This window comes from Rhinopithecus bieti, unplaced genomic scaffold, assembly GCF_001698545.2.
Source record: "Rhinopithecus bieti isolate Rb0 unplaced genomic scaffold, ASM169854v2 scaffold_2451, whole genome shotgun sequence".
NCBI lineage: Eukaryota > Metazoa > Chordata > Mammalia > Primates > Cercopithecidae > Rhinopithecus > Rhinopithecus bieti.
In genome coordinates, this window is record NW_016803687.1 from 229,942 (window position 1) to 246,736 (window position 16,795).

Here is a 16,795-nt window from a genome sequence, read left to right on the forward strand (position 1 = left end):
GATATATATTTGGCTCAGTAATGTATAAACATTTTCAACGGAGTGAAAAAGAGAGAATGAGAGAATGAATCAGCCAGTGATACAAAAGAGCTCCAGTTACATGAATGTTGTACAAGGCTAATTTATTTCCTTTTGCAAGGAGGAAAAGGACTTTTTCTTCATTTACACACATAGACACAAAGAGAACTAGCAGCCTCAGTTATACATAGTTAGATATAGGTCAAAAATAAATATACAGCACAATTTTCTGTGCTTCAACAAATCTCACTGGTTCATTGCAGCTACTTGGGAGTAGGAAGGTTAGGAAGTCAAAAAGATCTACAACAAATTCCTTTTATGAAAATTTCTTAATCTGGGGCTGATCTCCATTCTAGTGGGTGCAGAATTTTCTCTTGAATGATATTCAAACTAATGTTCAAAAATGGTGTTATGCTAGTGTTCAAATGACATACAATATAGAGAATATCAGGAGGTAGTACAAGCTTCCAAGAAAAACTACAGAAAGACAAATACAGAAAGACAGAACTGGGTTTTCCTGCCATCTACCAATGAACAGAGACTTCGTGGCTGGGTCAAATAATGAAAATCATACTCCACATTTCAGTTACAGAGAGAATAAAAATAATAGCCATGTACAAAACAGAACAAGACTTAAAAATCAACTTAACATAAAAATTAAATAAAACAGACTAAGAAAATAATGCTAAAACAGAGTGAAGTATTTATTTCAGACATACTTTCTCCTTCAGTCTTCAAAATAGTATTGTTAGGGATGGAGGCAGTGACATGCACCTGTAATCTCAGCAAGTCAGGTGGCTTAGACAGGAGAACTGCTTGAGTCCAGGAGTGAGAAACTAACCTAGGCAACCTAGTGAGACCCTGGCTCAAAAAAAAAATCAAAATTAAAAAAAATAGTTTTGTTGGATAAATATTATTCTGACTTTATAGATGAGATGAAGTTATAAGTAGTACAGCCATAATTCCAAGCCCTCTTGATTGTGTGTGTGATGAAATCAAAGGAGGACAAAATTATGTCATGACAACAGAAAGACTGGTATTGACAGTAGCCAATCCTCAATAGTTAGGATGCCTTGGGTAACTGGCTTGAGGTTTTCATTCATTTGTTTGTTTCAGGAGTATTGAAAGATGCAGTCATATCACAAATACAGAGAGACTATTACAGAAATGTTCAATTTTATGCCATGGACTTTATGTTCATTCTTTGTATAAGAATGAGTTGTAGATGAGATATGGGAAATGTATTGTGACTGTCAGATACATGGAGACTAAATGACCTCCTCTGAGTTAGAGAATCATAGTAATTATTCTTTGCTTACCCTCCAAATGTAATTTTTAAATTTATCTTTCTTTACCATGTCCTAATAGAATTTTGATATGCAGCAAATTGTCATTTTATAGACATTTTAGCCACTAAAGAGTCTCCATATAACTCTTAAAAAATTTCTCATGAAAATAAAAATGTGAGTCATTAAAGGCAAGATACAAAACAAGTTTTCATCATAGAGGAGACCACTTCACTTGTTTTCATGCCAACTCCTACTAATGTCACTCTAAGAATGAGAGAAAGAACAGGGCTGACTGGCTGCCTTTTACTTTTTCATTTGAAGTTTGACAAATCTATGCTCAAAGCATCAAATCAGATAGTTCAGAGAGAGAAGCAATCATTATGCAAGATTACATGTGAGAAAAGATACAATAAGTTAATTAGTAAGTTAATCATGTTCGAACACTACACCCTGAGCTTGGCAAACATTTGAACAGGGAATTTCCTTTCAACTGCTAATGCTTATAAAATAATATATATTAAACACTAAATCAGTGTTAGAGTTTGGTTCAGATATTGCTACTAATTAGTTTTGGCTGATATTGAAGTATTTTGTATGCTCCATTTATAAAAGCACTGTTTGCCCATCTGTTCATAGGTTGAAAGTGATTAAGGATACTTATTTTGGCTGTTGTAAAAGCCAAATACTTTTCAAGCTGAAAATTTGTGACAAAACCAGATCAGGTTGCCAAGTTCAGAAATATATGAAAAGAGATCTGTGATGCCTCCCTCCCCCAATTCCTCTTCCAACCTGCATTATCGAAAAGTAAATATCACCACTTTCCTGATTAGACTAGCATGCCTGTTTTGTCCAAATGCTTTGCAATTTAGTTATAATTTACACAATTTACTCTGATTTGGATCTTCTGCTACCAAGCTGTGTCGAGGGCTTTCGTTTCCTGTACGTGCAGCCTTGAAGTAGAAACATGTGATACTCTTGTGCTTTGAATGTGGGATTTGAAAGTAACTTGGGTAATGAGTGGAACAAGTTTGTGGCCTACTTTAAACCCCTAAATGATTTCTGTTAAGTTTGAAAACAATGCATTAAATTCAACATGGGTGATACAGATTTTTAAGGGGAGGGATGTAATACATGCTCGTGAAATTCATCTTTTGTCTCATTATTATTTTACTATTCCATTTCCAAATATTCCCAAGGGTTCAGTACTTCAAGCTAATAAAACCTGTTCACTTCAAAAATCAGAGCAGCATTCCTAGGACTTTCTAAAATAAGATGCACTCCTCCTGAAGTGGAAGATAATGTCACTTTAATTCAGGCAAATATTAAAAATAGTTTAAATACCTAAAGGAGATGTAATTCTTGGGTGCCTTCTGTTCTCTTTTTGTACCCTAATCATTCCTCAAAATGCTACTCCATGCCAACCCCCCCAAAACAAGTGCCCTCCTATTTTTGACTGTTTCCAGGTCCACAGCAATCTGTTTAACTAGATCATATCAAAGGATGGAGATTGATACCCCATTTAAAATCTCTAAGAAAATTTGAATTTCTGGGTAGGATACCTTTTACCACCTATATAGATCCCTAGTTAGAACATTTCAGGTAGTAAAATGTTTAAGGCACTCAATATGGGAGAAGAGAATCAGGCATGGGTGCAGGAGGCAGAAGACGTTTTCCAGGTGCATGATATCATGTCTAAGGAAAGAAGGGTTTTATTGTTATTACTGCTACTGCTGCAGCTTGGTTTCAATTTTCCAACAGACTTTCCTCAAAACAAAATAGAGACTTTTAAAATTCCAAATTCAGTTCAAAAAACACAATCATTTCTTTCTACCTGGCATAGATAAACTTTCTGTAGGAGCACTACTTCTTATAAATTAAGTTGAAATTATCATTTCACGTAATGGAAAAGCAAAACCAGGAATACTGTTTTTATTCAAATTTAATCAATTCTGATTTTCTCTTTCCAACTTTTCAGGTTCAGGGTGTACATGTGCAGGTTTTTATATGGGTATATGGTATTTTGTGTTATGGAGTTTTGGAATACAGATTATTTCGTCACCCAAGTAATAAGCACAGTACCCAAAAAGTAGTTTTTTGATCCTCACCCTCCTCCCACCCTCCACCCTGAAGTAGGCCCTTGAGTCTATTGTTCCCTTCCTTGTGTCCATGTTGTACTCAATATTTAGCTTGATTTGCTTTTTTACTTTATTATTATTATTTCAGTAGCTTTAAGGGTACAAGTGTTTTTGGTTACATGGATGAATTGTATAGTGGTGAGGTTTGAGATTTTAGTGCACCTATCACCCAAGTGGTATTTGGTTTTTCATTCCTGGATTAATTCACTTAGGATAATGGCCTCTAGCTGCATTCACGTTCCTGCAAAGAATAGGATTTTGTCCTTTTTTATGACTGCATAGTATTCTGTGGTGTACATGTACCACATTTTCTTTACCTAGTCCACCACTGATGGACATTTAAGTTGATTCCATGTCTTTACTATGGTGAATAGCATTGCCATGAACATACACGTTCATGTGTCTTCATGATAGAACAATTTGTATTCCTTTGGGTACATACCCAGTAATGATTGCTAGGTTGAATGATAGTTTGTTTTAAGTTCTCTGAGAAATCTCCAAACTGCTTTCCATAGTGGCTGAACCAATTTACATTCCCACCAGCAGTGTATAAGTGCTCCCTTTTCTCCACAACCTCACCAGCATCTTTTATTTTTTGACTTTTTAATAGTACCCATTCTTACTGGTGTGAGATGGTATCTCATTGAAGGTTTGGTTTGCATTTCTCCAATGATTAGTGATGTTAAGCATTTTTTCTATGCTCATTGGCCACATATATGTCTTATTTTGGGGAAAATGTTCATGTCCTTTGCCCACTTTTTAATGGGGTTGTTTGTTTTTTACTTGTTGATTTAAGTTCCTTATAGATTCTGGATATAAGACCTTTGTCAGATGCATAGTTTGCAAACATTTTCTCCCATTCTGTGGGTTGTCTGTTTACTCTGTTTATAATTTCTTTTGTGTGCAGAAGCTCTTTAGTTTAATTATGATTGATTTGCCAATTTTTGTTTTTGCAGCAATTGCTTTTGGAGTCCTAGTCATGAAATCTTTGCCAGGGCTAATGCCCAAAATGGTATTTCCTAGGTTTTCTTCTAGAATTTTTTATACTTTTAGGTTTTACATTTAAGTCTTTAATCCATCTTGAGTTGATTTTTGTATATAATGAAAGGAAGGGTCCAGTTTTAATTTCCTGCATATAACTAGCCAATTATCCCAGCACCATTTATTGAACAGGGAAAACTTTCCCCATCGCTTATTATTGCTGGGTTTGTCAAAGATCAGATGGTTGTAGGTGTGCGGCTTTATTTCTGAGTTTTCTAACCTACTCCTTGGTCTGTATGTCTGTTTTTGTACCAGTATCGTGCTGTTTGGTTACTGTAGCCTTATAGTGTAGTTTGAAGTCAGGTAGTGTGATTCCTCCAGGTTTGTTCATTTTGCTTAGGATTGCTTTGGCTATTTGGGCACTTTTCTTGGTTCCATGTGAATTTTAAAAGAGTTTTTTCTAATTCTGTGAAAAATGATATTGGTAGTTGATAGGACTAGCATTAAATGTGTAAATTGCTTTGGGCAATATGGCCATTTTAACAATATTGATTCTTCCTATAAATGAGCATGCTTTTCCATTTGTTTGGGTCATCTTTGATTTCTTTCAGCAGTGTTGTGTAATTCTCATTGTAGAGATCTTTCACCTCCCTGGTTAGGTGTATCTGTAGGTATTTCATTCCTTCGGTGGCTATTGTGAATGGAATTGTGTTCCTGAATTAGGCTGTCAGCTTGGACATTGGTGAATAGAAATACTAGTGATGTTTGTTCATTGATTTTGTATCCTGAAACTTTGCTGAAGTTTATCAGATCACGGAACCTTTAGGCAGAGGCTATGGGGTTTTCCAGGTATAGAATCATTTTGTCTATGAGAAGAGATAGTTGGACCTCTCTTGTTATTTGGATACCTTTTATATCTTTATATTCTCTTGATTGATTGCTCTGGCTAAGACTTCTAGATTCTGACTTTTTTAATCAAGTTAATATATAATGCATTTTAGGGAACTCTCTTTAACTTAAACATGTCAGAAACTCCATTTTATTGTACCTACATGTTTTACTGGTAGGGTACTGAAAAATATTACCATTGAAGTCAACTGAAATAACTAGGGTGTTTATGCCAAAGGTGTGATGAGGGCTGATTTTCAGTGGCACAGTGACCAGAGTTGTCAGTTTTATCTATGAAAAGGGAACATAGTAAATTGTTCTGCCCTTCATCCCAACACAGTTATTTATTCTTCTTGGGATACTTCTGCTCCCAACTCAAACTCTAGTCAGTCATGGAGAAGAGCTGACTTTACCTACTCCCATCCATCTCTCTCACCTCTGCTCAAAAAAGGGTGAAAGATAAGATACTTTATCCCTAGAATAGGGACTTTAGATTACAGGGCTCCAGAAAATAAATAAATGTCCACAATTAATGTGATTCTAAAAACAATTTCTAATATTATACTCAATGTTTTATTCCCAACCATGTATATATCAGGGACTACCATTTCCAAAAGATTGGGGATACCCTCAAGCAGGAACACACAGAATGATGGTCAGGCAATCATAGGCAAAGTGTATTAGAGCAGTAGAACTGTGGACAGTCTGAGAGTAACCTGGATTAGAGAGAGATAGGATCCTTTGGCCCCCTTCCCCATGCTTTTGCTTCTCTATTCACCCTCTTAATGTGTTCCTCCATGAAAAAGCAATTGCAAATATAATTTTCCCTGCCAGAGACTTAATTCATTCTTATTGCACTATTAGGTAGGATTACTATGTTTTAAAGAAGAGAACTTATGTGTGTTCTGTTTCTCTATTCTGCTTGCTCCTCCTTGGACAATTTTCTTTTTATTACATGCAGAAGTCACACCTATACCTTCCTCTTGAACCAGGCCCAGTTGTCCTCTTTCCCAGCTGCTGATTTCCTATAGTCAGTTTCCTTACTCTCTGCTACATCCTTCAGCAGAAACTAGGGGAATTATGTGTGTCCCATGCTTACAAGTGAGGAAGTACACTCTTGACTTTTCTAGAGATGAGGCCATTTCTATTCCAGGGGAGAAAGCAGAAGGCCCCGATTCAGCCTGTAGCTGAAGCCAATATGCTCTCAGTTTACCAGAGAGCCCAGCCATCAGTAACTGGTTATTTTGTGTTCTCTTTGTTCTGCCTATCAGAGCAGTGTTTTTTTCCATCCAGTTGGGCTAGATTGGGAAACTAGTGATGCTGAGGTTCTGATTCCTTGTGACTGATGCCAGTGTTACACTCTGGACACATTCAGAGGCCTGGGCTACCAGCAGTTCACTGCCTGACCCTGCTGCTGCTTCAGCATCTCTTGGGCAGCTCTCTTGAGCAGGACCTTCGCATAAGAGGCAACTGCTTGCCTTAAATTTGGTTATCTTTATTTTTGCCTCATATCACTGAGAAGCAATTCTAAAGAAAACAGGCCTAGAAGACTTAAGGTGCAGCTAAATAACACTTGATTTGGAAGTATATGGGGGAGTTTGGAGATGGTAGCATTTTCAGGAGTTGCAGTCTCTAGTAGCTGCTTTTGAAGATTTCATCCTATCCCAAGATCATGACACTGAGATATCATCAAGGTAATTAACTATAGCTCTATTAACTAACTAATCATAGCAGAAAGCAACTAAGTCACCCTAGGAATTGACAGAACCAGGAAAGTAAGTACTGGACACAGTTAGGTACATTCTCTAGTTTAGTACTCAAAGTGTGGTCTGAGCACCAGCCGATCAGTATCACCTGAGAGTTTATCTGAAATGCAGTATTTCAGGCCATTTCGATTCTGCTATGCTCAAAAAGAATAACCATCAGACTAAAAATGAAAGAACAGATACTGATAGGAGAGAACTGAAACACAAGCCACAAAAGATCTCATAAAGAAAATTGAGACTTCTTTTAATTAGTTAAATTTTCTGGGCTCAGGTGAATAATTTTCCATAGACATCTGCTGATCTGCTATCTTTGAGAAACAGGAAAATAAAAGTGATGTGAGAATTCTGGAGAATGGCAAATGCCCTCACTTTAAAAAAGAAAAGAATAAAATATTGTAAACTCTAGACCAATAAATTAAATCTCAGAGTCTATCAGTTATTAATTGGATGTTGGATAAGGACTTAACAAATGAAGCAGTGGTGCCAAGAGCTAGAATGTACATAAAAAGAAGAAGCCATGCCATGCTAAATTCATTTTCTTTATTTTAATTTAATTTTGTAACTATTTTGCTTTTCTTACTATATTGCTAGACCAGGAAATAATTTTGATGTGTCTGAATTTCAGGTAGGCAATTTTCCAGGTTCTCATAAAATCTTTGTAAACAAGGTAGGGAAATATAGGCTGATTAGGTGTTCTTGAGTGATGAGAGGGACTCCATCATTTCTGAGAAAAGAATACAGTAGAAAAGGATGGAAAACTAACACCTAACTATTTCAATTTTTAAAAGTTGTTATGGGATATTCCAGCAAAGATGCCCAGGAAGCAGTCTGTAATTTCTAGCTTGAGATGAGAACTATACATAGATGGAAGATAAAGAAAATTCATTATAAAGCAGAGAAAATAGATTAAAAGGGTGATTCAATAATTGAACAAATATTTATGTACATATTTATATTACTACTTGTGTAAGGTGCTAGTCTAATGCTGAAGATACCCTGTTGAATAAAATACAAAAAACTTCCCCTGTCCCCACTGAGATTATATTCCAGTAGAACAGATCAATAGTAATCACAGTAAGCAAGTTAATAATAGAGTATGTTAGAAGATGATGTGTGCTATGGTAAAAAATAAAGTAGGATTTGGTGGTTGGGGAGTTCCAGCAGGGATCGAATATGCAATTTTAAATAGTATGTCATGGCAAGTGGAGGGGTAACTGAAAAGATGACATATAGTAATTATCTGAGGAAAATGTGACAAGAAGCTAAGTCAAAATGTAATAAAATTACTTGTAAAGTACTTCAGTTCATATATATATATATATATATATATATATACACACACACATATATGTATATATATATTTGTGTGTGTGTGACTGCACAATAATTTCACTATGACCTTGAAGATGTTACGTATCTTACCTCCCTCATTGTAGTTGTTAACACTATTTTATAATGATCTCCAGGTCTATCTCCTTTCTATACCCAGAATCCCTGAAAGTGACTACTTTTCTTTGTATAGTAGATGAAGAGAGAAAGAAAGAGGTAGAGAAAGAACAGGAAGGAAGGAGAAAGGGAGAATATATTGGTAACACATTAGAATATTTGAAAATTTCTCAGGGCTCGTTTTTTTTTCAGAACTCAAATCAATATGAGTTATTGCCCTTGGGAAGTTGACCCCCAAAGCTGACATGATGGGTTTCATGAGTTGATGTACAGGGTCTAGGGTTGGGTTCCACTTTACATTGTGCTACTAAAATTTTATTTGAAATACTGTGTTCTTTCTTAAGCATCATATTTTAATGGGGATATTTTTTAGTACAGTGAGCATCTGTTTCTTTCCTCTGTCTAGCACCTCCTATTCCTTTAGAGAATTGCACTGCCTCCCTCCAGTCATGTGACTCTCCCATGATTTGTCTAGGACTGGTCATGTCTTCCAAGGTGGGAAGTCAGCCAGAATATTTGTGTGTGTGTGTGTGTGTGTGTGTGTGTGTGTGTGTGTGAAGAGAAGAGGAGGGGCGGGGTGCTTTCTGTTTTGGAAGGGGGAAGTTTGGTGGGAGATTGTTTGTTGCTTTTGTTTTGGTTTTTTACTTTTTGTGGTAATACAACACCACCATTTTGGTAAGAATGAGAAGTGAATTAGATACCCATTTTCCTTGCTACATGGAGAAAAATTCTATAGAAGGAGGAATAAAAGCCAAGCAGAGATTAAAAATGAAAGAAAAGACAATGCATCCTGAAGACACTACTTCAGTCCTTGAGTCATCTGAGCCCAAGATGCTAAACCAATACAAAGAACAAAGAGCGACCATATCCTGCCCCCTTGTAATTCCTATTTAGATAGGTCAGTCAAGCCCCATTTTTGTCCAAGATAGTTTGAACTACCATCCAATGAAGATGTTATATATACATATATAGTTGAAATAGGCTAAGGGGATTAATCAGAAAAGAAAAAGTTGGTAAGGACGGGTGACTTCTAGAAGACCAAGGGATACCAGTTCAAGAGAGATCGGTATTAAGCTTAAATCAGACAACTGTCTGAAAATCAGAGCAGTCCTTTGAATTAAATGAGATGCCACTTGAATGGAGGTATTATGAATCTCTGGATTTTACGAGTAAAGTCTAAGTGTGTACAGTGTTATAGAGGAGATTTGTCCTTTGGAAAGAGAGTTTCCATAGAAAACCTTTAAGTTTCCTCAAACTCTCAAAGTCTGTAATTCTGCAAAGACAGAACACACAAGTGGAGGTCACCTGAGAAATGTTATTCGCCATACATTTATTTTCAAACAATGCTTAGGATAGGCACTGACCCAGAAGAACCTATTGACAAAAGATGTCTAATGAGAAGCAGGCTAACTTTCCATTCATAGGTAACAAAATTTCAGAAGAGACCAAAGAAAAGTTTTTAGGTAGGAAATTGTAAGATTGTTTTGAGATAAAATGAGAGGACTTGATCTCTTTCAGGAAAAAAAAAAATGGTGACAAAGAGAATACAGTAATTTTCAAGATAAAAGGGAAACATTCAAGGACCTACATAAATATCTGGACTCTGAAACATGAATTTTATACTTAGGTACGTAAGTTGATGTACCATATACCACTATATCAAATAAGACAATATTTAGAATTGGCAATTCAATTTGCCTTTCAGAAAGATATTAGTGTCATATCTTATTATCATTTTAATTCCAGTATCCTACAAAATAGGAAGAAGGAAGAATACAATTATCCCTTATCTACATATTTAAATGAACTATAATAATACTTGAAATTCTAAAGATTTTTTGAAAAGGAAAACTCAAAAGTTCCAAAACAGTACACTTACTTCATAGATGGTAAATTTAAATGCTAACACTTATATCAAGAATTAAAACAAATTAAATACTAAAAAGATGAAAGGCTGATGACCAGCGTCTGAACTTAATCACAATCACAAATTTAATATTATGAGTCAACAATAGAATGTTTTTCCTCTATGAATTAAAGACCCATCAATTGTTATATTCTATACCTGGAAATTAGTCAAGCATTTTAAAAACCACTTATGAGCTTTAGAAGTTCAAAAAAAGGAAAATTTATCAGTGAAGTCATATTAATCTAGAAAGGATTAACAGCTCACTGTAAAAAAAAATCAAAAGAATGTTTTATTCATGGAATGCAATAGGTTAGCTTAAGGAAAATGTAGACTTTTGAAATACGGTTAGAAGTACTAAAAAATTGAAGTAGACCTCAAGGAACATTATATATGAAGAATTTTTTCTTATAGAAAATAAAATAACAATAACATCACAATAGTACAATTATAGATCACAATAGTAGAATTATAATCTATACAGCTTCTGGTTCACAGTGTTTGCTTAGGTATTAAGAATGAACTCTCAATGCATTATTTCCCTTTAGCTAATAATATAAACTGTTTTTCATACTTTACATTAAAGGAATATACGTAGAGTAAAAAGAGAAAATTATTGAATAAAGAAAGTAGATGAAAATATGATGCTAGGAAAAGATGAGATCCCACTTCATCACAAAGAATGATTTACCTTATAAAATAAAAAATAAATGTATATACCTATCAGTCATGTACACATTACATTATTTAAACTAAAATTAAGACCATTTATTGAATCTAATTCTATTGGTTTAGAGGTATGTATTTTAAAAAATATATATTATTAAAAAACAGAAAATGTGTCCTTTGACAATTCTGATTGAACGAGTTTGTTTAGGTTTTCTTGAAATGTATTAACAATAAACTTCTTTTCCTTTTAAAAGGTTTTAGAATTCTTAACATATTTTAAATCTTATGAATTTCTAACAACTTTCAGAAACTTATGGAGTTCTAACAATTTGAAAATGTGTAATATAAATTAAAATATTGAGGAAGTAGAAAAATTCAGACATTAAGCAATTTTGTTTTGTAAGTTTTCATCTATGAAAATAATTTACTACAAATGCCAGGCTGAGGTGTATATGAAATGAATCCTTATATAGCAGAATTATAAAATGATAGCAAAATGTAATCTTTTTCTCATAAAAATAAATATATTTAAGAACCCTCAAATTAAATCAAGTATCTGTATTCACTATGCAGTCTTTTCAACCCAGTAAATTCATTCTAAATGTGTGCAATTTTAACATTATAGCTCTTTGTTTAATAATGCTTCTAAGGGAAAATCTTATATATACTTGTACATATATTTGTACAAACAAATGTACCCAAACACTATAGAACCACCTTTTCTTCCCTTTCTGAATATCGAAATGTGTACAGTTGAAGAAAACAGGAAGATGAACAACAACAATGACAAATGAATGTGAAATTTGCTTTTTAGGTTTGTGATCATTGAAGATTAGGAAAGAAACAACCAGGACTCTGGCTTATCCACCACTATTTATCCAAATAAGGCAACCAAGAATAGGAGTGGGTGTTCACATTAACAGTAATTCCAGACCAAGTGCTGCTGCAGCATTTTTAGTGTGCTTAACTTCCCCACTCCCACCTTTTAACAGCCTAGTGACTGCTTCCTTTAAAAAAATACTGCTGAGTGAGTACATAAACCAGTCCAATTTGCCAACTGTAAAGGGTTCCCACAAAGCTTGTGGCTTGTGGGTATGTGTAAATTAATTCCATCATCTTTTTTTCTACAACTAAGAAGAGACAGGGGAAAACAGACTCTCTTATATTTACTGTAGCCTGGCAATAGTAATATATGTGTGACATATTTTTACCCTTGAAACGCAAAAGTACTTTAGAAATTGGCCAGTACTTTATAGAAGTTGACTGATGACTGATGGAAGGTTATAATATACTCTACCTCATGCAGGCTCTAAGGAAACCTCTAGCCGAAAAATATATGGGGAATTCCTCTGTAACAAGAAAAGTTCTTTAGGCAAAGCTATAAATCCAACATGTGGATTCTAAAGTTTCATGGAATTTTTATGATAGAAATGGTGCAGGATTTCAAATAAAGAAGAGAATCAATATTGATTTACTTAAATATTTCCAATTAAGTATGTTTGTGTATTTTATATAGACATATATAAAATCTCACATATATACATATACATAGTTTTATATTGTTCACTACTTTGCTTTATTTCCACATTCAATTTCACTCTTTTTTTTTCAATTCACATAACTTTAATCTTTAAAGAACAAAACAGCCTTAAAATTAATGATAAAATACAAATGTGTCCAAAATGTAGATAGGTGGTCTAAATTATACAGGTCAGATACTAGATTTACTAAATGTTTTAAGGTTGTAAACTACTTTGGCCTTTAAGAACTGTTCAACTTCCCCACTTTACAGTGGGTAAGGCCTGGGAATATATAGAAATAGCCACTCCTCTAACTATACTGGAAAAAGTCAAACTTTATCTACACTTAGGATATAATTAAAACAACTTATCAGATTTTACATTAAAGTTAAAAATTACTAAAACTTACCATGAAAACATATAATTGAGACTACTGAAAATGGATTTACATACAAAGTACACAAATGCAGTAAAATGTGTTTTAGTAAATAATTATAAAAAGACATGGAAATATACATTTTGCCTAAAATAAAAGATTGTCTTAAATTACATAAAATAAAACAAAAGGTTTAAACAAATTGTGGAAAACTATAAAATTAATCTTACCAAAAAACTGTGTAAACACATTGGCTAAATTCAAAAAGATATTAAATGGATTTTTCTGTAAACACTGAAATAAAAACACAACAAAATACTCTTAAAACACTAATCTACTCTTTAACTAAATTTGTAAAAAATTATAAAAGTTTTGTAAAAATCTCACCTCATAGTCAAACTGGTTAAGATTAAGTAAAATTATCCATAAAATTTCATTAAAAATTGGGATTAACCTTAATAATAGACTAGTACAAAGATAAAATTAACTTTCTCTCTTGAACAGGATTTTCACTTAATAATAAAGACTAACAAAAGATTTTGCTTTTCAAATATTTGAGTCATTTTAACAAAATAAGTAACTTACAATAATCTAAAATTCTATTTTATAATATCAAATGTTTTAAAACTCTAACATATTCAACAAACTTCCCAAAATCAAACTTCAGTTTCAAGACTGTCTTTCCTAACCTCTAACTTTTAGGGCACCTAGAACATCAAAAGAAATATAAACAAGATATTTAACATATTTAAGTAGGTGGGATTGCAAAAATGATATTTAATCTTCTTCAGATTATATTTTGATAAATAATATTAATATATTTTCCAAAATTGTATAAAATATCTAAGATTCTAGTGTATAAATATGTGCTATCAATTATAATTAAGGTTATTATAATACAATATTATAAATCAGAAATAACCAAATTTCTTTGTCCAAAACCATTAGATATGTCTAGGAGTCTAGTGTCTTAACTGTGACCACCCTAAACATTTTACAAACAGTTGTCTTGTTTTAATCCTTTTCAAAAAATAATTTATAATCAACTATAAGACTTTAACAAATACTCTCAAATACAGGTTTCTAATAACAGAAAAACATACGGAACTCATAAAAAACTTAAAACATTTACAAATATCAAACAGAACAAAAGTTAACAAAATAAACCGAACTAATAAAAAACTGAAACAATGTTTTAACTCTTACTTAGAACGTTAAAACTTTTAACAACTAAGCAAAACATACTGCAGTGTTTGGTTTTCTGTTCTTGCGATAGTTTGCTGAGAATGATGGTTTCCAGCTGCATCCATGTCCCTACAAAGGACACAAACTCATCCTTTTTTATGGCTGCATAGTATTCCATGGTGTATATGTGCCACATTTTCTTAATCCAGTCTGTTACTGATGGACATTTGGGTTGATTCCAAGTCTTTGCTATTGTGAATAGTGACGCAATAAACATACGTGTGCATGTGTCTTTATAGCAGCATGATTTATAATCCTTTGGGTATATACCCAGTAGTGGGATGGCTGGGTCATATGGTACTTCTAGTTCTAGATCCTTGAGGAATTGTCACACTGTCTTCCACAATGATTGAACTAGTTTACAATCCCACCAACAGTGGGACTACTTCCTCTTAAATGCAACTGATATGAAGTTATTTACGGATTATTTTATTATCATTTTGGTGCCTATAAGATATATAATGATGCCCTCTCTTTCATTCCTGATATTGGCAATTTGTGTTTTATCTCTTCTTTTTTAAAACTGGTCTTAAAAAGAGCACATAAATTTTATTAATCTTTCCAAAGATTAATGTGCTTTGTTAATTTGATTTATTGCTTCCCTAATTTCTATTTCATTGCTTTCTGTTCTTATCTTTATAATGCCTGTTACATGTGCTGTTAAAAATAATGTATATTCTACATTATTGGATGTAGCCTTCTATAACTGTCATTTATGGCAAGTTAATTAATAGTTTGTTCACATCTGCTATATGTAGAATTTTCATTTGATTCTTTTGTATAGCTTTTGTTTCTGCACTGGGGATCTCCTGTTATTATGAACACCTTTTTAAGTTTTGAACATTTATAGTAACTGCTTTAAAGCCCTTCTCTGCTAATTCCAACATCCAAAAAAAAAGGAAAAAAACTTTTTTTCTTTCTGTGTAAACAGATGAAGAAATTGAAAACTATGCAAGCTGTTCCTTTAGGATGCACTTTCTTGAATTCTTTTCTACACATGCGCAATTCAGGAGTCAGCCCATAATTTTAGAAGAGTTTGTACACAGAATTGGGACTCCTCTCTCTGTGGTTTTCTCCTTTTATGAAATTTCCTAATCAACTTTTAGTCATTTGGGCAGCTCTAAACTCTGTCTTCTGACATTTCATACCATTAACACTGACGTTTTCTGCCTAAGGTCTCACTATCTTACACTGCATGACGTTGGAAAAGCTAGATAAATGGGGATCTTATTCATCGCTGTTCCTTTCTTTCGAGTCAAATAGTTTCCCTCCAGTTTCTGTCCACATGCCATCACTCTGCAGTGTCTTCAAATATTTTTTTTATAGCTTATAATCATTTATGATTAATAAATGAATGTATTCCCAGTGAATAAGAAAACACAAGTATGAAACCTGCCCTTTTCAGAAACTTCATTGTTAACTTTCCACAACTGCTTCTTTCAATCTCAACCTTTAATCTGCCTCACAAAATCGATGTTTTCAAAACAGTTTATCAACAAAGTATATAAAGTAGCAAAGTATATAAAGTAGCAAAGCAATCTAAGAATTTTTAATAGAGCCATTGAAAATGCAAATGCATGCTTAATCATAGTGAATTGTGGTACATAGTTTCTAATAAACAAAAAAATAGCTAAAACATACGCAGTGTCATTTACTGTCATTTATGGCTTTTACTGTCATTTATGGCAAATTAAATGTTTCCACTGCTTTCTCCTAGATACTGAAAAGTAAAACTTAAGCTGGGTCTACTAACTGATTACTAAAATACTAAAAAAAAAAAATAAAATGGTTTTTTTTTCCTTTCTTCGGGAAAATTAAAAGGCCACATTGAAAATATGTATTAAAACCTGAGCTTTCAACAACCTATACTTCTTTAAACCTAGGTATTAAAGTCAGCAATTACAGTGATAACATCAAAATGAGTGCATTAATTTACATTTTCTATTATATAAAAGATATACCTGGGTTGTGATTGTGGTTCTGGCTTGATAGGTTTTGCTCCTTTTAATAAAGGCTTTAAAGGTTTTCTATAATAAGGAAAAGAAGAGTTGACATAAGTAGAAAAACAATGTCATCATCTATAAAATTTTAATTCCATTGATGTTCTATTATATTATCAAAGGGAGAATCATTATAATATATATTATAAATCTACACATTAATACACATTTGTTAGCATACTCAGAGGGGTATGACTGTTGAACCTCCTTCAGAACCTTTTAGCACCCAAGAATACAGTTTCTACTAGTTATTTTAATGAGCAAATATCCTTACAACTCTATTATAGATGAGAATTTTATTTATTTATTTGTCCTCTGTCTTACAAAAGAGATTTAAGATGGCTTTTAATAAATATAGTACATATGTAAAAGGGAAATAAAATCCAGTGAAGGAGAAAATATGGGTAGAAAAATAATGCCAAATATGTTCTGATAATTTGTGATATTTGAAATCTGGCTCTCAAAAACCTAACTATTGAGGTGTCATGGACTTAATTGTGCTTCCATATGTCAAAGCCCTAGCCCCACGATGTGACTGTATTTGAAGATAAGGTCT

The 16,795-nt window shown here is 33.3% G+C and overlaps 2 protein-coding genes across 2 annotated transcripts in view; both read right to left on the reverse strand.

Moving 5' to 3' along the window:
• Positions 1-16,260, reverse strand: part of LOC108514453 (uncharacterized) — a 245,172-nt gene extending 228,912 nt beyond the window's left edge. The window contains exon 1 of the mRNA XM_017850734.1: positions 16,201-16,260. The gene's annotated coding sequence lies outside the window, so the exon portion shown is untranslated. The remainder of the gene's footprint in view (positions 1-16,200) is intronic.
• The window catches only part of LOC108514446 (uncharacterized), a 191,047-nt gene that overhangs the window by 10,923 nt on the left and 163,329 nt on the right, over positions 1-16,795 (reverse strand). The window lies entirely within an intron of this gene.